Raw genomic sequence first — 20,856 nt, 5'->3', positions numbered from 1 at the left:
CACATTGGTTGAGTCACAAATAGTATCCTAGCTGACAAATCGTATGGGGAAATGAGCCATGTCCAGAGATCTGGAATCACAGTCTCATCTGTACAATGAAGGACTTGATTGAAAGATTCTTTTTCCTTGAACATTCTATAGGAACTGAAGGGGCCCTTTATGTTACTGGTAGTTTTCAGGAGTCCAAAGGGCCTGTGTCTTCAATCAGTGGATAAAACCCAACATTTAATGTAGCCTGCTTTTTAAGAGTTATTCTCCTCCCTAACATTCACCTTCCTTGAGATTTATTTGTGATTTTTCTGATATGACTCCAATGTATTTGTTTTATTGGAGCTATCAAATTTTCAGATGTTTGAACTTGGAAAAAATCAGGGCAGTTCTTCCCCAAAGTCTAGGAAGGAGACCTCCTCCATGTTTCCTACCAGTTTGAGTCTACAAAGGGTTTCTAACTACTTTTCCAGGGGTCTCAAAATTGATCATTATTGTAGAATTTGCGGGTTTTTCCAACATCATCTGGGCAATGGCAATATGTCATGAAAGAAATTTAAGAGGAAGACAAACTGGTCATTACCTATAAGCTATAGCAATGGTGAGAAGTTGAGCTCGTCCTTGCTGTTGTGGTTGAATGAGGAGACGCCATCAGTTCCTGAAAAAGGACATTAAGTACCTGACATTGGTAGTCGAGGACAGCTGAAGTATACTGTTTACCACTTTTATTTGGATGAGCTCTCTTCCCTTTGGAGGAAGGGGCTTCACAGCAGGTACAATGACTAGACCCTGAGTGCTTCCAAAGAACCTGGCCATTCTACTCAGAAAATCCTGGCAATCTACAGGTTACATCCACCCCCAATCACACCTATGTATGTAGTATGGCTGCTCACCTGCGATATCTCAACACTGGGAAGTTATATACATTTCCCAAGGTGTTTTCACATATTTGCTCAAACCTTACATTTTTGTGAGGTAGACATTCAAAGCTCAATTTGTCTGGAATTAAGTAACAGACATTGGTAGGACTTGGGGAATATAGTGCTGGGAAGACATTGGTTAATAATAATAATGTGTTTCACAATAGCCTTCAAAGTGAGAATTATCCTCATGGGGTAAAAAATGAAATGTGAAGTGTTTGGCCAGAAAGCAGATCTCTTGGTCCTTCTGCCTCTCTAGAATAATTCTGATGGTACAGATACTCAAATGATAGAAGTAGCTTTTCCACTTTCTATGTGCAGTGGAGACATCTTCAGTCTTCTGGGGTGATTGCATCTTATTTGTGTAAATCTTATATTCAATTTTCAAAATATAAGACAAACTAGCTTTAAATCTCAGCTCATGAAAAATGGTACCAGGGTAGTGTAACACTACTGTAATCCCAGCTACTCAGGAAGCAGAGGAAGGAGGATCACGAGATTGAGGCCAGCCTGGACAAAGTTAGGGATACCCTGTCTCAAAAACAAAAGGGATGGGGCGTAGCTCAAGTGGTATGAGGGTTTGCCTATCATGCATGAGGCCCTGGGTTTAATCCCCAGTACTGCAAAAAGTAAGTAAATGAATACATAAATAAGTGTAACTGCTGACAATGCATTATTAGTAAGATATTATTTATTTAAATGAGAGCAAATCCTTTTAAAAAGTCTTGGAAATCTATAAAGTCTGTAAGGCTTTGATTGCAAAAGTTTATTGTAACGTAGACATCACGACATCACGTGAAAGTCAGGTGTCAGAATGCCTGGGATCCACATAGGACCTGGAGTAATTACTTAACAATTTGTGCCTCTGTTAACTCATTGGTAAAGTTGCATGTAGTAGTAAGAATACCTCAGAGTTCGTATGATGATTGAATTAATTAATTGGGTTGTACATGGTTATGATTTTGCACTCAATAAAATGTTGGTCATACGCAGTTGACTGCACAGATAACTTTTTAAATGTTGCATCTTAGAATTGTTAGATAAACCTGTTTATCCTTTATAATGCATTAACATCAGATCAAGTTCTGTCCTACAAAAGAGAGTTGAGAACCAGTCTCAATACCATTAATGCTTATTTTGTAAATATGTTAAATCACTATAGATTTGTACATATCATTTAATTACTGAGCATGCAAATGAATCATTCACTGGTTTTTCATTTTTGTTTGGCTCATTAAAAGCACCCAAAGAAAAACAATTACTGCAATTTTACTTACAAATGAGTTGTGCTCTGTAAGTTCAAATATAAATTGCTTGTTTGGAATTAAGAATACTTTTCCTCATAGGAACAATATTGCAAATTGGGCCTAAATTCAAGCAGAATGCCAATTTGGCCCATAACGTGACAAAATGGCAATTGGGTTTGTCTCAGCTATGCAAAGCCTCCATTCACAGCAGTTTCTGTAGAAAAATATATTTTAAGAATGAGGGTGCCCCAAACCATTATTCGATCCTGCAGCCATTTTTCTGACGTGTCCCGCTCCTCCTCTCCTTTTGTGCTAGCGGACGGGAATTGACTGGAGGTCAATTTCTCGGAATAGAGAAATGGGGACATAAACTTAGATTTGCCACCTTTCTATGACAGCAGCTGCTCTTAGTCTGAAAGAGAAAGTGATGTCTTTTTCACTGGCTCTGATGCTGCAGGCAAAGGCAGCTCTGTAGCATCTGGGTCCATGTGTTTGTGTGGTAAATTTAGGTGGCTTGTTCCACTGATGCTTGAGAGAATCTCAAATACACACACACACACACACCCCAAGTTAGATTTTTTTTCTAGATTGAGTTCCAGCGCACAAAATTTCTACCAGTTGCTGTTCCCTCAATCCAGAGACTGGCAGTTGAGTAAGAGATTATTGTATTTATTCTAGGAAATCTCAAAGATGTCCCCAGGGTAAGGTGTAAAAATTCCATGTTTGCCAAACCAAATCCTTACAGTTTTAAAAGCTTTATCTCATTTGATATCAAATAATCCTGTGAAGAAGGTCTTATTATTCAAGATGAGATCTAAACAGGCTAAGTTTGATCCAAAATAAAATAGCTGTATTCTTTATATCCCAGTCCAAGGCTCTTCACATATTTTCATGTACCTCCCCAGCAGAGAGTAAAGGGATTCTGTAGGCTAAGTAGCCAGCTACCAGTCTGGAATCCTATTCTGAACCCAATGGGAAATTTCCTTTATTTTGGGGATTGCAACAACTCCATGGCTAATGGAAAATTGCTTTATTTAACTTAATTCAGCCTTAATATAGATGTGTCATCTTGTAAGAATAGTGAGCACTACCTCTTCCCCTTTTGTTTTCTCCAGTGCTGCTTTTGCAAGGGGGTGAGAAAATGGGCAGCTATCTACAGTTACACACTTTCTAGCGAAACATTGGGCTATTTTTGAGTTTTAAATGTGAACAGATCTGCTTGGGGTTGAAGTCACAGCTGTGTTATCTAACAGAGCATTTCCTGGCTGTGTGCCCATTCCCTCCTGCTAGACCTTGGTTCTTTGGGCAGTCCACATGAGAGTGTTATTTGTCCTGGATACCATCTGTTTGTTGTTTTAATGGTCATCTTCTTGGACTCAGGCCATCAGAGGGTCATGAGGGTGCCCTGAGTTCAGCCCATAATGCTTTGTTCCCTCTGTGCTATTTATATACAGCCTACCTTGTGTGTCTACACAGTGGCCTGGTGATCATTTTCCTTGAGCATATGAGGAAGGAGAGAAGTGACATTGCTTTTTTTTGTTAACAGGTGTGGTGAGTGTAGAATCCATTTCCTTCTGAAATAGCCAGAAGTTGGGAGAGATAGGTGAACTACATCTTGGCTCTGTTGAAATATTTTCAGAGGTGATATTCACCTATGAGACTCCCTCTAAGTGGAAATATCAGTTGTTTTCATGGCATGACTAGTAAATGGAAACTATCCATCATGCCTAGAATTCAAAACAAGTTCTTATTGAGAAGATTTAAGGCAAATCCCACCTACCAATCTGTTGTTTTGAAAACCAGAAGCTCAAATTTGCATCCTAAATCTTGTTCCAACATGTATAACAAAATTAGATTATTTTCTCCCTTGAGTTGGTCATAAAACTCATTTGAAAAGAGAATATTTTGGTTTGGAAGAGTCTCACTGGTTCCCCAAATGTAGTGTAGATTGTAGTCAATGAAGATATTATTTAAACCAAGTTTAGCCATTTTTTTGTTGTTGTTATTCCCTGATAGACATTTTTTTTGCTGCCATGGCAGAAATGACTATCACCTATACAACTGTCACTTCTACTTTCTTGTCAGCTGAGTCCCACTTTTGTTCTAATGTTTAGTAGAAGTTTGTTCATGGAACATGGACCCATCCCCAGGAAAAGACATAATTAGTATAAGCCAATTATGCCCACCCTATTCTCTTGCTAGTGATTGGTTTTAATGACTATGCTGCAGTAACCAATTTTGAGACCAGAAAGGTATTTCCAAACATTAAGAGTGCCCGATCAGAGAAATGGGAACAAACTGGGCCCTTGATAACTTGGTTAAACTTTGGAACTAACCTTTGGACTCCCTGTCATGTTAGAAAACTTTAAGATCATTTTTTAAAAGAGAAAATTCTGTTATTTCGTTCACAAGTTTCCTTATATAATTGCAAAGCCTGTTTTCAGAGTTTTTGCTAGTTAATACCTATATTCTCTGTACTTTTTTTGAATTAGAACTGCTACCAAACAAAAGAGTACTTTAAAACCCAGTGTCATAATGATCTTCCTGTCATGAAAAGCAGTTTTGCTTATGTTTGGTACAAAGCACCTTAGCCTCTGCATGGGCTGAGTTATCCAGGGGAATACAAGAAGGAACCATGTAATTTTCTATTGATTCTCTTGGTTCAAATCTTTAAAGCGATTCATTACTCTGCCTGTTGTGATTTCCCTAAACATCACGTAATTTAAGTTTTAATCACCAAAGAGCCAAAGTCAAATGATATGGCAAGTCTATAGCTTCTGTTTTCATTTAACAACATGGGTTTTTCATTTAAGTTTTCTTTATCACTTGGAGAATGAAATCCCAAAGGGGAAAATTTTTTTCTACATCCAACACTGTGTCTTAAAGCCTAGATGCAAGTGCCCAGAATGATGCTTTTTAAAAAAGTCAGTCAATATGAATAATCGTTTGCACATTTTTTAAATGGAAATGATCACTCATGATGTTGAAGGAGTGAAATGTTTGGATCATGACAACAGAACTGGATGTTGAGTTCCATGCAGATGGCATAGCCCCTCACTCTGCTCTTCCTTAAAGACCAATGGACAATAGGGGAGCCATAATTAGGTTGGTGACTGCAGAGATGTATGTGTGCACATGTTAAGGAAATATGCCACGAACATCCCGTTATTCTAGTGGCAGGATCACAGAGCCTCTCCAGTTTCCTCCCCTGGCTTTTCTCCAAGTCCAAGCTCACACTGACTCAGCCTCCTGTGTATTCCAGGGCTGCTCTTTTTGTAGTTCTCAAACATGGCAGAGTGTATCTTTTACACAGTGTATCAGTCAGCTTTTCATTATTGTGAGAAAACCAACTTAATGGAGGAAAGATTTATTTTGACTCATGGTTTCAGAGATTTTAATCCACAGTCACCTGGCTCCATTACTTTGGGTCTGAGGTAAGGCAGAATGTCAGTGGTGGTAGCAGTGGCTCACCTCATAGCAACTAGGAAACAAACAGAACAGGCCAGGGATAAGATAGAGTCCCCAAAAGAATGCCCCCAAGGTCCCACTCCCTTCAACTAGGTCCCATCTCCTAAGTTTCTATCACCTTTAAGTAGCCCATCAAATTAGGAACCAGTGGATTAATCCATTGATGAGATCAGAGCCCTCATGATCCATTCACTTCTTCAAGCCCATCATCTGGCAACCAAGCCTTTGGGGCACATTTTGGATCCCAAACCCTCATACACAATTTAGGCTTTAACTTGAGACAGTATTCTCATATATAACACATCAGAATTTTTTTTTCTTTTTTCTTTTTTTATTGTTTTATTATTCATATGTGCATACAAGGCTTGGGTCATTTCTCCCCCCGTCCCCACCCCCTCCCTTACTACCCACTTCGCCCCCTCTCTTCCCCCCCATCCCCTCAATACCCGGCAGAAACTATTTTGCCCTTATCTCTAATTTTGTTGAAGAGAGAGTATAAGCAATAATAGGAAGGAACAAGGGTTTTTGCTAGTTGAGATAAGGATAGCTATACAGGGAATTGACACACATTAATTTCCTGTGTGTGTGTGTTATCTTCTAGGTTAATTCTTCTTGAACTAACCTTTTCTCTAGTTCCTGGTCCCCTTTTCCTATTGGCCTCAGTTGCTTTTAAGGTATCTGCTTTAGTTTCTCTGCGTTAAGGGAAACAAATGCTAGCTAATTTTTTAGGTGTCTTACCTATCCTCACCCCTCCCTTGTGTGCTCTCGCTTTTATCATGTGCTCAAAGTCCAATCCCCTTGTTCTGTTTGCCCTTGATCTAATGTCTGCATATGAGGGAGAACATACGATTTTTGGTCTTTTGGGCCAGGCTAACCTCACTCAGAATGATGTTCTCCAATTCCATCCATTTACCAGCGAATGATAACATTTCATTCTTTTTCATGGCTGCATAAAATTCCATTGTGTATAGATACCACATTTTCTTAATCCATTCATCAGTGGTGGGGCATCTTGGCTGTTTCCATAACTTGGCTATTGTGAATAGTGCCACAATAAACATGGGTGTGCAGGTGCCTCTGGAGTAACCTGTGTCATAGTCTTTTGGGTATATCCAAAAGGATCAAATGGTAGATCAATGTCTAGCTTTTTAAGTAGCCTCCAAATTTTTTTCCAGAGTGGTTGTACTAGTTTACATTCCCACCAACAGTGTAAGAGGGTTCCTTTTTCCCCGCATCCTCACCAACACCTGTTGGTGGTGGTGTTGCTGATGATGGCTATTCTAACAGGGGTGAGGTGGAATCTTAGTGTGGTTTTAATTTGCATTTCCTTTATTGCTAGAGATGGTGAGCATTTTGTCATGTGTTTTTTGGCCATTGGAATTTCTTCTTTTGAGAAAGTTCTGTTTAGTTCACTTGCCCATTTCTTTATTGGTTCATTAGTTTTGGGAGAGTTTAGTTTTTTAAGTTCCCTATATATTCTGGTTATCAATTCTTTGTCTGATGTGTAGCTGGCAAATATTTTCTCCCACTCTGTGGGTGTTCTCTTCAGTTTAGAGACCATTTCTTTTGACGAACAGAAGCTTTTTAGAACACATCAGAATTTTAAGATCTCCTCTTTTTCTCCCCCCAGACTCCATACATGGACAACCTACTTAAAATGTTATCAATTTATGAAAACCAGGGCAAAATCAGAGGATGAATACTGACATTTCTAAAGAAGTCTTTAGTATTCTCCTCAAAGAACAGTGGGAGAGCCCCTGTCATATATTAACCATTTGATGGAAAGTCTGAGTTTTGGAGAGAAATTTAACTTCAAGGTATTAAGAGAGTCACATTCTATTGAAGATCAAGTAGAAAGACAGATGAAGAATCTGTAATGATCACAGGAAAAGCAAAAGTACAGTATCTTTTAAGTCAATATAATAAAATTTTGAAAATAGAAGCTATTTTTGTTTATAAATAAATTTATAAACCCAACCTAACTCTAAAAATTTTTTTTCTATTATATAGCTGCTGAGAATATATTTCTTTTCATGTAACTTTTCATGACATACCCACAGAGAAAGGTACTAACCATATATTTGCATTGAGACAACTGTTTATCAGGGTTTCCTCTGGATTCTTTGCTTTATTTATTGCTACCTTGAATTTTGGAAAAGAAAAACTTTTTAAAGAAGTCTTTTGTTTTATGATTTTTATATTAAATTTCTCAGTTCAATTTTTTTCTACTGGTCCCTAGTCTCCAAAATAAAATAAAAATGATTAAAGTAAATAAGCTAGTGAGTTTTTAAAAGATTGGTTGGACCAATCTTATTTAGAGAGCATGTTTAAAAATCACCATTTCACAAGCAGTTGATAACAAATAGACTATGAATGGTAGTGGGTCAGGAAGAGCCCAGAGATGGTCAGGGAGAAAAATGAAACAAAAATCAATTTTTACTGATAGAAAGATTTACAATTCCTTTAAGAGATACTAAAAACTAAAGTCTTCACATGTTGTCAGCAGTCACTTGTGAGACCTACTGCATGGAGGTCAAACACTGATCTGAAAGTACAGCCAGCAGCAGGAAAGGCAAATTTCATATGACATTAGTCTTTGGACTTTGGTAATTTTCTGTGTACCCATTTTGCCTTTCTGAGACATTCTTCTTGGTTTAGTCCTTGCCTCCTTGCTGTCTGAAGGGCTAGAATCTTCTGCAATTGGCTGTTGTGTCAACAGGGAAGAGGCTCAGCTATCAAGGCTGCCTGAATGTGACATCTGCACTCTGCTTCTCTGTTGGTCCTCATCCTGCTCCTTTTTATTTTGCTTCCCTGTGGCCTGGATCCATGACTCATCTGTTCCTGACCAGGCACAGACTGACTTATTTATTGTTGATCCTGAGTATGGCTTTGACTCTCTACCAAAAAAAGCAAACTATCAAAATACAAAGCTTCTTTTCCTAATTATAAAATACATCCACATACTATCCATTGTAAGAAAATCAGAAAATAGTTTTTAAAAATATAGGAAAGAATTCACCTATCATTCCAACATAGTCATAACTCAGAAACCTGTTTAATATCTTTATTCTATATATTAATAGTTCAAATATCACAAACTCTCCTTGTACCTTCTTATTGTATAAATCATGAATGTTCACCAGTGAAAAATTTGGGAAATACAGAAAAACAAAAAGGAGTAACTCATCCTCCATAATGAAGAGATGGCATCATTTTTCTGTCCATTCCCACCTTTCTTCCTCCAATGAACTACATGGCATTTCTGCCATTCTGTACAGCCATTCTGTACTGTGAGCCAGGGACCTGGGAGACATCCTGGTCTTCTCTTTCTGCCTCAAGCCTTGCATGTCATCAGTCACCAAGGACTGCTAATTTTGTCCTTAGAGAATATCCAGATTCCATCTATTTCTTTCCATGCCCCTTGACACCACTCTATTCCAAGCCTGAATCTCCCTGCATCCCTTGGGTCTCTGCTGTCTTGCATACCCCACTTCAACCAACCTCATCTTCTTTTCCTCTTTCTTCTTTCTCCTCTCTGGCCCAGTATTGGCTTATGCTTAATCTGAGACCAATGCATACTTGCCTGGTGGCGTGCTACCTGCATTCCAATCTATAAATATAACCAACCTCCCTCCCTCCCTCCCTTTGTGCATGGTAAGCACTGAGCTACATCCCCAGCCTTCTGGTACTCATTTTCTGTTCATCATGCATTGCCTTACACTTTTTATTTCTTATATCCAGTCTCCAAAGAACATATCCTAAAATTCTTTTTAGACTTCATATTCCCTAGTACAGCACCCCGCAAGGGAAAAGCTTCAATAAGTAGTTATTGATCAGCCTCTAGTGATGAATTTAAAAACTGTAATTGCTCAAAGTCTGCATATAGATTTTTTTTCCAAGTGGAAAAGCAGCTATGTAGTTGTGGTATTTTAGATTTTTAAAAAAGAAGAAAATGCCAGTGTTACATAAATTTCATTTTTAAAGGTGCAGTAGCCATGATCACTTGTCCAAAACATTTTATTTTTACCAACACAACAAACATTCACTCCAAACAAATTACATGGTTTTGATTTCTAATCCACTCACTCCTATCCATCCTTCCAAACTATTTTACTCTTCCTTGGACTCCTTCCTGAGCCTAAGTCCTCCTTAATTCTCCCACACCCAGTGAGAGCTCTGCCTTCTCTGACCATCTCCTTGGTTAGCGTCTCCTCTTGGGTGACTTCTCATTTGATTATCACTTCCATCACCACAATATAGCCTGTGCTTTTTTATGTGTATATTTCTGTCTCATCATCTGAATTTGGAGACTGTTTGGAGACAGTAGTGTATCCTACTTATGCCTCCTGTGTAGCTGGGATAGCAGGTGCACACCACCATCCCCCCACCTTTTTGGTTGAGATGGGAAGCTTGCTAACTTTTTGCTCAGGTGGGCCTCAAACCACAATCCTCCTGATCTCTGTGTCCTAAGCATCTGGGATTACAGATGTGAGCCATTGTTCCTGGGTATTTTTAGTTTTTAACATTTATTCTTTGCTTTACAATTTTTTCCTCTTTCATCAATGATACTTCATAAAATACCGTTTATTTTTCCTTGCCTCTTCCAACCACTTGCTTTGTTAAAGAAACCACATTTCTGCTTTGTGATTAGCCCCTGGCTTTCTCAGCAATTAGGTGTTTGAGGGACTCTGGGAATTTAGAAGAAGAGACTAACTCCTGTGGTCTGCTTCCAGTCTGCATTGCCCTCAGGCTCCCATCTCACTCTGGCCATGGCAGTTATTTCAGTAGCAACATCTGGATTCAGTTTACATTTTCCCCAGCAATCTTCAGCTTCATTGTGCTCCACAAGAAAACCAGTGACAGTCTGGAGGCATGGTTTAAGCAAGCACAAGGACCTGAATTCAAACCCCAGTATTGCCAAAAAAAGGAAAAAAGAAAAGATTTCACAAGAAGGAAAACTGAGACTCAGGAGAGAGCCAGTGGTGAGAGGCCCTTCTTCCAAGGTCTTACTTTTTAATCACTTCCTGTTTGTTTGGCCCTAAAACATGGTAGCTGCTTCTTGTAGTTGCAATTATCTGAATTCCGTGCTCTTTTCTCACTTCTCAGTTCTTCAATATCTAGTTAGCAATCCTTTATATCAAATCCATGCTGCTAAAGTCACTGGTACCACATCCATCTGGACCTTGACTAATACAGATCATGTAGATTGTCTTATGTATTTGGAGGTCATAAATATTTTAAGCCCGGTGTGGTGGGGTGCATCTGTAATCCCAGCACTTGGGAGGCTGAGACAGGATGATTGCATATTTAAGGCCAGCCTGAGATCCACAGGGAGACCCTGTCTCAAAAACAACTACAAAAAGAAAAATCCTTTGATCTATATTTTTCATATTTCTGACAAATGTATCTGAATTAGACACATGTTCTAAAAACCATATTTCCCCCCCTATGGTAACCTACTCATTGGCATTATTGACCTTGATAATAATATTTCAAGACTCTAAAAAAATCCCTAAATCTCCGTTTCCAGCAAATAAAAATTGTGAGTGTTCTGAGTTGCCCTGAACCCTCACAACCCTGAAGAGAGGGCTGAACTTGGTCCAGGAATAGGCCAGTCAGCCTCTCTCTCAGGACATTTAAAAGTCACAGGAGGGAGCCACACAGTGTGGGGTAAGAATCATCACCTCCAGGAAGCTGAGGACGCTGAGCCTTTCTTACCCCTGCCAGGGGGAGGAGTAGCCCCAGTGGGAGCTACGGAATTGATTTAAATACGCCTCTCAGCATACTCAGCAGGAGTGCGGATGGAGTTTTGGGATGGATGCTTTGGCTCAAAGTTGGCTCTTCTGAGGTCAATGGAGCATTTCTCCCTTGAGGACCTCAAAGCTCAGAGGTGATACTTGTTGCTCTGGAAGCTATTTCTGCTTCTCTATCAGATCTTTTTCTACATAGGGATGGTAGTCATGAATTCTTTCATGGATTTAATAGGATATAATACCAAAGGCACAGTTTAGTTAGGGGAAGAGGAAAATACAATGTTTTTAGGTGTGTTCTATGTGATGTAAGAGCTGGGAGCTTTCTTGACAAGAATTCTGGGATGTAATTATTTTTATCTGTATTTTGTAGCTTTGAAACTGAAAGTCTTTTGAGCTAATTAACTCAAAGTCATATACCTAGTCAATGAAAGATATGCTCCTTAAATATAAACCCATTTTTTAGAATCCCAGATTCTGTCCACTGTATCACACCTGTGCATATTGACAGGGAAAGGAATGGAGCTAATGATGTGTAAAGGTTCTTCTAGCTGGAAAATTCTTTGTAATACTGAAGGATGCAATGGACCATGTCTTAGAGTTCTAATGATTCGTTCATATTTCTAAATAGATTATTTATTTTTTTTGTGGTACTGGGGTTTGAACTCAGGGCCTTGCACTTGCTAGGCAGACACTGTAGCACTTAAGCCTCTCCACCAGCCCTAAATAGACAAGTTTTTAGGATAGTTTTAGGTTTATGGAAGAATTAAGAAGCTTGTACAAAGAATTCCCATTTACTCAGCCAGTTTCTATATTACTAACATCATACATTAGGGTAGTACATATATTAAAATTATGAGCTACTAGCAATATTTTCTTGTTAACCAAAATCCATAATTTATTCAGATCTCCTTAGATCTCACCTAATGTCTTTTCTGTTACACTATCCTAGTCATCTAGTTCTCATGGCTCCTTAGCACCCTCTTGGCTGTGACAGTTTCTGGAACTCTATATTTTGATGATTTTGACAGTTTTGAGGAACACTGGTCAGGTGGTTAGCAGGATGTCTCGCTATTGAAACTTGTCTAATGGTCTTCAACTGGTTAGACTAGGTTTATGAGTTTTAGTAAAGATCACAGAGTGAAGGGCCATTTTCATGACATTGTATCAAAGCCACGTTCTATCAGCATGGTTTTTGACTGTTGTGTTGACATTGATCACTGAGCTTGGGTAATGTTTCTCTATCATATAATAATTATTCCACTCACCATTGCATAGTTTGCTCTTTGGGAGGAGCTCACTGTGTGTGGCTCACAATTAAGAAGTGGAGGGAGGGTTCTGTTCTTAATTCTTGAGAGTTGAGTATCTAAATATTATTTGGAATTCTTCCGTATGGGATGTTTGTCATTCTTGCCTCATTTATTAATTTACCCAATCACTTATATCAGTAAGGATTCATGGGTATTTCTTTCTAATCCAAAACCATTCTAATTTTTGTTTAGATTATTCTAGTTTTGGACATCGGAAGCTCTTTGAATTGCTCCTGTGTTCTTTTACGATTAACTCCATCAACGTGTGTGTGTGTGTTCCCTAGAGTTATTCCTTATTTTCTGGCTGCAAATTGCTCCAGGCTCTTTTGTATATTTTTCTGCTCCTGTCCTAGAATCAGTCATTTGTCCTGAGAGCCTTGGTTTCTTTTTCTGGATCATTAAAAAACCAAGATCTGGGTGCTACATGTACTGACTGATATTGGGATATCGTACCTTTTTTGCTCTCTCAGCTGACAAAGCAAAGAAATTTGATGTATGTATTTCAACTGAATACACAAATGTATATACAAACACATATGTGTATTTCTACATATAACCCATCTATATCTATTTGAAATTAAACCTGAGTTCATGCTAATGCCTGAAGTCTCACTGTCACCACATGGATTGTTACAGCTTCCTTGAGGGACTTTAGTCTTACAGACTCCACTCATGTTCAAAGTCAGCTCCTTCCCTCTACCCCCACTCCTCAATGAAGTTGTTCCATACATATGTAAGATAGATTTTCTTGTTATAGTCTGCATTCTTTCCTGGGAAACCCTGATTTCTTAAATGATTTAAAAAAAACCCTTATAGACATCAATGTTAATCCTTTATGTTGAAAATTTCAATGGATTTTGACAAACAGGCCATGTTGTGTATCCAATATTACAGCATCATAAAGAGTAGTTTCATTGCCTTAAAAATCCTTAATACCATATCAATTTACCCCTTTCCTTGATCTGAACTTCTGGTAGCCATTGATATTTTTATTGTGTCTATAGTTTTGTATTTTATAGAAAGTCATTGCATTCATCCATTTTTGTTACTATAACAAAGTACCTGAGGCAGGCAAACTTTGAGAAAAGGCTAATTTAGCTCTTAGTTTTGGAGGTTCAAGGACACAGTACTGACACTGGTTCTGGTGAGGAATTCATGGTGGATGGCACCACAGTGGTGAGAGCATGAGAAATCCTGTGGCCAGAGATGGGTAAGAATGAGAAATCATGAGACTGACTCAGGGGTCAGGCTCACTCAACAACTCACTCTTGTGAGAACGAAATCAGAGTCCCTTAAGAACTACTTAATCCCTTCCAAGGTCAGCACTGCTAATAAGCTAATGACCTCCCACTAGGCTCACCACCTCTTGCATTGTGATAATGAGGACCAATTTTCTAACACATGAACCTTTGAGGAACAAACCACATCCAAACCATAGCAGTCATAAAATTGGAATTATATAGGGTATAGCCTTTTTAGACTGACTTCTTTGACTTAGCAACATACATTTACTGCTCTTCTTTGTCTCTTCAGGACCTGATAGTCCATTTCTTTTTATCACTGAATTGTATTGTATTGTACGAATTCAACACATGGTTTATTTATCCATTTACCTCCTGAAGGACATCTTGGTTGCTTTTAGATTTAGTATTATGACTAAGGCTGGACATATATTTTTGGTAACCAGCTAGGACAGTACTTCCTAGATCATATGGTAAGATGATGTTCAGCTTTGTACAAAACCCTCTGAACAGTCTTTCAAAATAGCTATATTATTTTGCATTCCAACCAGTAATGAAAGAGAATTCCTGTGGCTTCACATCCTGTCACCACTTGCTTTTGTCAGCATTTTGGATTTAGCCTTCTAACAGGCTTATAATGATATATCATTATTGTTTTATTTGCAATTTCATGATGACAAATGATGCTGAGGATCTTTTATATGCTTATTTGCTATCTTTTGCTCATTTTAAAATTGAGTTGTGTATGTTTTTAGTGTTAAGTATTAAGAGTTCTTTGTATATTTTGGACTCAGGTCCTTTATCAGATATGTGTTTAACAATTATATCATTAGTCTGTGGCTTATCATTTTATACTCTTAGTGGTATCTTTTGCAGAGCAGAAGTTTTAAATTTTAGTGGTGTAACTGAACAATTTTCTTGGTGGTGTAACTTAACATCCCACTTTGGTGTTTCTTCTAATAACTCATCAGCAAACCCAGACATGCATAGATTTCTCCTATGTTTCCTTCTAGAAGTTTTATGGCATTAGCTGTTTTGCTGAGAACTTATGCCACTAAAGAACAAATGATACTTTGAAATATTTTAAAATTTATGTAACTAATTCCATGTGCCATTGACAATTTTATGACATTTTTGACAGTTATAAAGATATTTTCATTTCATGAGATTTCAGGATAGTATATTTCATAGGAAGCATATAAAGTCAGGAAGTCAATCAGCTAACATTAAAATTTGACTAGGAAAACGTGAGGAGAGGTATTCCTTATTTTGATAAATAGTAAAAACATGCTGCTTTTGTTGCTCAAGATTGCTATAATTTTTTTAGTTTATTGTCTTTTAGTAAGCCATTGATATACCTTAGATATATTCCAAATTTACTCTTTGAGTTTGTCATGCTTATAATTATTTACCTTTTTTTTTTTTTTTTTTTTTTACAGTACCTGGGTTTGAACTCAGGGCCTGTGCTTGCTGGGTGAGCCACACCCCAAATTCACCTTCTTCACTTTTCTTGATGGAAAGCTTACTTTTGAGATTTCAGAAGCTTAATGAAGTAGACTCATTCTTCATTAATGCACAACTGAGGAAGAATGACACTTTTTTTAATATTCACATTTGGCTTTTTAATTCTATACTTTTCTGTATGTTTCATCAGAAATTAAAAAACAAACAAACAAATACTTTGCTCCTTGGGAGAAGCATCAATACACCAAATCTCCTCATCCAATATTTTCATTCTTTGAAGCAGTTCGGTAAGTCAACTTCTCCTTAAGAGTTTGAGGGATGAAAAGAATGATTTTCATGGAGTAGGGTCTGACTATATTATTGAATTTTTCTTTGCCTATAGCCACATTTTCCTAGACTCACAGAGAAAACAAATAGAGGTGGTGGTTTTCTTTTAATTTCCTCAGAGAGTTCTTCCCTTTCTTTTCTTCCCCTATTTGGCTAGAGGAGCAAAGATGGATGTGAATGCTTATGAAGTCATCACTTGTTATAAACAGCTGAGTAGGATTTGAATTATGTCAGCAAGTGTTGCTTGCCAGGCTCTTGGCAGAGCTCTGATCACGTTAGGTTTTGGTAATCAATTTATTCTAATACAAACCATATTGGATGATTGAGATTTTATGCCTTGTTATATCCTTTAAGCAGTCTTCTAAACCAAATGCTTATTATTTTGAAATGCAGCCAGATTCTGACCACCACGGGAGCCTGCTGTTGAGATGTAGCTCTTGATACTTGTGATATTTTGTTAGCTTACGCAAAAACATGTAGAAAACTAGATAGAAAGTGTTATTTCTGATTTTCTTTCCTATCTTTTGATTATTGGAGTTTCATTAGGTAACTGACAATAATTTTTTAAATGATAGACTCTTTCTATAACAGAATCTTCCCTTTCCTGCTTTATTTGGCCCATGTTTTATGTAATTAAAGAGTACCCAAGAATTCTGCATTCAAATCTGATAATAAACAGCAGCCATGGGGCTGGGGGAAAGCCCAGAGAAAGCCCAGGTGTTTCCTGGGAAGCTTTCAAACAAATTGACAACCAGTTATGTAGAGGATTTGAAGCGTAAGTAAGCAGAAAGGTTGTGCATAGGAGTTGTTTGGTGGGTCTATCCATGAACAAAGTTATGTTCTAAAGGTCATGTAAGGATAACGTAAACAAGCAAATATTTTGAGATCAAAGGGGGAAGATACAAGCTGAAGAAAGATAGGAACTTCAGATGAGCATCTGTGGATGAAGACGGGAGGCAGATTAGATTTGAGCACAGGTGGCAAATTCAAATACTTATAGAGAACAGGCAGGTGGCAAACACACAGGGATGCTATTGATAACGTATGACAACTGAAATGGTACCAACACTTTCCAGTCAGAACAGGGTCCAATGGGTTTCCTGTCCCCATGGCATTTCTCCTTTATCTTCTGGATGGTAAGGAAGTCTGGAAGATTCTTTCAGAATGTGTCTGGGATAGCTGGTAAAGCAGAGGTACATTTGGAGGGCATAAGATAGTGCTGACTTACCAGCTGATATAAAGAAGAAATTCAAGTAGCCAAAAAACACATGAAAACATGCTCACCATCTCTAGCAATAAAGGAAATGCAAATTAAAACCACACTAAGATTCTACCTCACCCCTGTTAGAATAGCCATCATTAGAAACACCACCAACAACAGGTGTTGGTGAAGTCTTTCAACGTTTTTTACGACTTGTTTAGCTAAACTGATTATCTGGCCTTCCCATGAGAGAAAGTGGGATCTGTGAAGAGATGGTAGAGTGTAGTGCAGACTGTAGTGAACCTGAGAAGGCATGCCACCAGCCACCAGTGTTAGTTGCAGGGCAATGGATTTGTATGCACTTTGCACATATTCTTTTTAAAATCCTTTGTGGGGGAAACAAAACAGGTTGATCGTGGGCATCTGACACCTCAGAGGACTTCACACCCAGTTTCTATCTCAACAGCCAATGCATTCAAGCACCAACACCTCAAGCAACAAAACTCAGTTGTTCCTGACTTCATTGTTCCCTCATTTCTCCATTTTGTCATTTATTTCCTCGACACTACTGAAGACTATGTTCTTCACATTTCATCGCCTATTTCCTAATATCTTTCTTGTTGGGATGTCCATCTCTATCTCCAAATTAACTTCTTAGAATGGGACCCAAACCTCACATTGCTGCGTGCTGATTTCACGCACTAATTTCTGACGCTCATTTGCTTCTTTGTTAATCTGTTGAGCAATTATTGGACAACTCCCACTCATTAGGCCCTGCGTTAGCTTCGGCTAGAGCCCTCAAGGAGCATGCTGTCTAATTGAACCCAGATGTCCACTGATAGTGTTTTTGAGATTCTGGTTACCATCCTCTTGCTCAGTCCTCATAGATGCCGACTGAATGGATTTCTTTCCACCCCCTTGTGTTATGCCACCAGATTGTTTTCCTCAGTATCTCATGTCACAGTTATATGTATCAGGGTTCTCCAGAGAGACAAAGCCAACAGGAAATTTATATGGATATTAGCTCACGTGATTATGGAGGCTGAGAAGTCCCCCTACATGCTGTCTGCAAGCTGGAGCCTCAGAAAAGCTGATGGCACAATTCAGCTTGAATTTGAGGGCCTGAGAACCAGGGGAGCTGATGGCGTAGTTCCCAGTCTGGGGTTGAATCGTTTAGAACTAGGAACTGTGATATGTGAGGGAAAGAGAAGATGGATGTCCCAGCCTAAGAAGACAGAGAAGGAATTTGTTCTTCCTCTCCCTTTTCATTCTTTTTAGGCCTTCAATGGATTTGGATGATGTGTGACTACATCAGTGAGGTAGGTCTGTTTTTCTCAACCTACTGATTCAAATGCTTATCTCTTCTTCCTCACAGACACATCCAGAAGTAATGTTTTGCCAGCTATCTGGGAATTCCTTAACAGGGTCAACAAAAATTAACTACTACAAGGGCCTAGTTCTTGTTCTGATCGAGCTATACCAGACCCCCTTATCTCCCCCCTATCCCTTTCCCTTTGTGGCTTGTAGACTTGTTCACTCAATCCAAATCCTCTTCTGTCTGCTCAGATCTTCTGCACTCTCAGGTTTCTCACTTCACCAGAATCTCTTTGACTGACCAGCTCCTCAAGGCCCATGGCTTTCTCTGAGCTGTGGCTAATGAGATCACACCTCATCCAGAGAGATCTATGGTCCTTGCCCTTAGCTGGTTCATTGTTAAGTTTCCTAAAGGATCAGGTGTGATGTGAATTGCCACATCTGAGAAAAAGGAGCATCAGAGTGAATCAGCAAAGGGAAATGGGATGGGGGGGTGGGGAGGGGGGGGTGAGAAAAAGGTGAGAAGAACCATGTAGTTTTTTTTCCTCTTGTGGTACTGGGGTTTGAACTTAAGGACTCAAGTCCTCCACCACTTGAGCCACATCCCAGTCCATTTTGCTTTCAGTGTTCAGATTGGTCTTCACTTTTTGCCCACCTTGTCTTGGACCTCCATCCTCCCACCTTCTTCAGTAGCTGAGATTAAAGAAATGTTCTATCATACCTGGTCCTGAATGTACATTTCATTTTAATTTCTAAAAGGAAACACTTACCTCATCTGAATTCTAATAGCAGTACTGAGTGCTGAGAACAGCACTGTGCAGGCCAGACCATAGAGCCTGGTCTCGTTTAGAGGTTGGGAAGAAATGATCTCTGGATCCCATTCCAGTTGCTTTCTCCTCCATTCACGTCAATCCTGCACCAGGGCAAGCAGATAAGACACCAGGCAAAGTTAGACATGAGTGGATGCAGTTGCTTGATATTTCCTGCTCAGAGTTCCATGGTTTATGTTTCCTGTTTATGTGGAAATAGAAGCTTCCAAGGCCTCTGGCCTGTTCCTGTTGTCTTTAAAAGAATAGAGCAAAAATGGAGCCATGTCAGCTTCATGGGTCCACCCGCTGCCATGTAAGGAGGTAATTCTGTACTAAATTGTTAACCTGTTGAATTTTGTCCTCTAAAAAAGATACGTTGAAGTCCTAACCTCTAGGATCTCAGGAAGGAGATCAAATTGATGCCCTTAGAAGGGTATCCTGGTGTCCTTATAAAAAGAAATTTTGACACCATGCTCAGAAAGAAGATGAGGTGAAGGCTTTTAGGGAGATGATGGCCATATGACTGGGGTGTCAAGGATGCCAAGGATCGCTGGCAAGCACCAGAAGCTGGAAGAGATAAGAAAGAATTCTCTAGCGCTGTCAGACAAGGTAAGGCCCTGCCAACCATTCAGTTCTGAACTTCCAGCTTCCAAAACTGTGGAGCAATACATTTATATTATTTTAAGCTACTGAGAATTTGGTACTTTACAAATGCAGTCCCAGGAATTAAATACATTTCCTTAATATTCAAAAGTCCCTCAGGGGACAGCTTATAGTCTACCACAGGTCATATAATAAAAGATAAACTCCTACTTAGAGTGAACACAGCAATTGTATATTACAGACCATTTTGGTACAGTGCAGACTATAGATTCAGGACAATATGTCTTGTGCTCTTTGTGAGAGGCACTATCCAATGCAACTCTAGCCACTAGCCACATGTGGTTCTTTCATATTTAAGTTAAATTCAAATAGATTCAAATTATTGAGTTAAAAATTCAGTTCCTTGGTCACCTTAGTCATACACCCAGTGCTTAATAGCCATGTGTGGTTCACAGTTACTGTACTGTACAACACATGTCCATTATCACAGAAATCTCTAGAAATTGCTCTAGAATACACAGGATGTATTCTAGTCAGATGAATGTTTAGAGAGGAATAGCACATGTCCTAAAAGAAGGAAAAAAGAAGAAAAATGAAAACAAAAAAGAAAACCAATATAGTAAATGGTGAAATTGTACTTTTATAATTTTAATCTTAAAATATTTTAGGGGTGAGAGAGTGAATTTCAACACTTCAACACTTGCTGTCCTGATAGGGGATCAGAATGCTGGAAAATTGGGAGCTTGGCTGAATGTTAAATAAGTCAGCATTTACTGTCTAAAATACGATCCCAGTACAAAATCTAACCAAGACTGAGGAATAATTTGGGAAAATTTAAAGTCATTAGGATCATTACATTTGACTTGAGCAAGGCAAAATAAACAACTCTCCCAGAATGACTTAGAAGCAGCTTTTCCACGACCTTCTAAATCAAAGCTAAATCCTCCGAGCTTCAATACATAGCAAAATGTTTTGGATTGGTTATATTTATCCTCACATCTACATCTTTCAGGATTTGTTCCATTGGTTTCTGACCCCTAATTATTCATTATCTTGGAACCACAGGACTGTTAAGAACAGAGTACTTTGTCTTTTTGGTTCTAGTCCAGAGATCAACTGAACAGGCTGTATTTGCTGCGTACTGGTCCCTTTTTGGGAATATAATTAGCTTAGTTGCAGTGTGACATGACTACCACTGTTTCTCTTCCTCCGTC

The sequence above is a fragment of the Castor canadensis genome, chromosome 11 (assembly GCF_047511655.1).
Source record: "Castor canadensis chromosome 11, mCasCan1.hap1v2, whole genome shotgun sequence".
Classification (NCBI taxonomy): Eukaryota; Metazoa; Chordata; class Mammalia; order Rodentia; family Castoridae; genus Castor; species Castor canadensis.
The sequence above is the reverse complement of the archived record's forward strand: the minus strand, read 5'-3'. Positions refer to the sequence as shown.